General features: G+C 36.8%; 1 long non-coding RNA gene across 2 annotated transcripts; it reads left to right on the top strand.

Moving 5' to 3' along the window:
• Positions 1–761: 761 nt before the first annotated feature.
• LOC113059658 (uncharacterized) lies at positions 762–1,818 on the top strand. Of its 2 annotated transcripts, none has more exons than XR_003278121.1 (3): positions 762–980; positions 1,311–1,367; positions 1,461–1,818. It is a non-coding gene; the product is annotated as an uncharacterized LOC113059658 (long non-coding RNA). The 2 variants fall into 2 exon arrangements; XR_003278120.1 differs by having other exon boundaries at positions 762–1,072.
• The last annotated feature ends 257 nt before the right edge of the window (positions 1,819–2,075 follow it).

Genomic DNA, 2,075 nt, shown 5'->3' with positions numbered 1-2,075 from the left:
GAGAAATGTGTGTTGAAATTTCCAGTGCTCTGTGGGCTTGTGCTGCATTCCCAGGCTGTGTGTTGCTGATGGCGTTCTGATGCTGCTGTGTTCTTCTCCAGGAGGATTTGACACTTTCTGAATTATGTAAGTGAGCTAATGAGCTACACACACAACACACACACACACGTGCACACTCATACACACTCCAGTCCCTGCAGACTCAGACAGTCAGACAGTCTATGCTCTCTCCCCCAGGCCTTCTCACTGCCTGATATCTACACATAAACCGTACAGTATATTCAAGAGTGTCTGTGGCTATCACTGTTTATTTTGAATTATTCTGATTTAGAAAGTTTACTACCATATTATTTGTACTCTTCCTGCAGGGTATGGCATGCATATGGGGTGTAGTGAGCACATTTTCTGTTTACCATACATCCGAGCACTCTGTGTTCAATACTGTGAATTTTTAATTTTTTTTCCAGTGATGAATTAACTGAATATAATTGCAGCTATGGTCTTTCTTGACTATGATTTTTTTAATGATATTCTTCTTGCATCTGAAAAATATTAAACAAAATAAAATACAAATAAATAATGTATACACTAAGCAAAAATATATTTCCTCTGGCATTTAGACTGTACAATACACTACATACACAAGCATAATAATGTCCAAATACTGTCCCAATTCGTTTCCACAGTGACTTTTTTAAATGACACAGAGACAAATTTGTAATGTATTCATATTTGCTCATCTTATAAAGATCATTGTGACATGACTTGAATGCAGTAAATGAGAGCATTGTGGGTATAAGGTGTATTTTCTCAAGGTCAGTGGTGTTTCAAGCACTTCATCATATGATGTCATGCAAATACCCAATGTAAATCAATTAAAGCGTAAATTAATTTGTCTGATTCATTCCACAGAAGTTGTCGGTCATGAGGAGGTTTGTTTGCATCTGAATACTCTCATGTTCAGAACGAGCAATAAGATGGTGAGTATTATTTCCTTTATTCAGATAACGGCACAAAAGGCCAAATCAGACGTCCTTGGATGTGCCCCTTCACACAAAAAATATCAACTATTGTGAGTGTTTCAATTGCAGGAACATGATGTATTGTTTTCTTTGTAGCAATAAGCTTAGTAATTGTAATGAGTATGTATTAATTATCCAATGAACGTCAAATATTTAGATTTACCCCTTAATTAAAATGTGTACTTGAATGCTTATCTCCTCTGCTATATTACCTCTACTGTGAACAATTAGGATTTTCTTTTTTAAAGACACTCACTTCCATAAGCTAATTGTTTTCTCTTTTTACAGGGAGACTTTATCAGACCTGGCCACTAATTAACAGAAATCACAGTAACTATTGCATAGGTAGCTTGTTAATTAATGGTCTAAGATGCAATTAAATTACAGATGCACATCCTAATTTATTAACCAACTTCTCTTAATCCTGTGTAATTTCAGAGGGATCTTGTTAAATCGAAAAGCGGAGTGATCAGGGTGGCAAAGTGCTAATTAAGCTCTGAATTGGGGGGCTGCATCAACAGAGCACAGGGATGATCCTTCGCTGTCTGTTTACATCGCTGCAGTGCATTCTGGGAGGTCACCCCACATCCTGGGGCAGGCGTACTGTTCTGCTGCTCTGGAAAATAACAATGTGTAAGACAGATAAAACCAGCACATCTAAATGTATTTATACTAATGTCGTCAACGTTTAAAGCAGGAAACTTTATTTTCAAGAACTTAGGCATTTCCACACAATATGAGGATGCGGAGTCATTTGTTGCTGCAGCAGAAGCACAGATGGAAACCCTTTCCATCATGTAACATTATCTGTTACATGATGGAAAGGGCTTCTCATTGGTATAAGAGAAGGTTCTTTATTGTCTCATCTGTTTCTTCTAAACAGAAATATGGCAATTGAGTTTGATTGTTCTCCTCCTCTAGAGTTTCAAAAGAGATCGCAAAAACTGTGGTCAGATTTGACAAGATATAAAAGTTGAAAAAAACTCAATAAACCCTTAGTAATGTATCCTTTTGGAATTTCTTGTGAGAAAAAAAAGACCTCGGAAGAGCTTC

Source organism: Carassius auratus, chromosome 41 (genome assembly GCF_003368295.1).
Source record: "Carassius auratus strain Wakin chromosome 41, ASM336829v1, whole genome shotgun sequence".
NCBI classification, from domain to species: domain Eukaryota; kingdom Metazoa; phylum Chordata; class Actinopteri; order Cypriniformes; family Cyprinidae; genus Carassius; species Carassius auratus.
The sequence above is the reverse complement of the archived record's forward strand: the minus strand, read 5'-3'. Positions and strand labels throughout refer to the sequence as shown.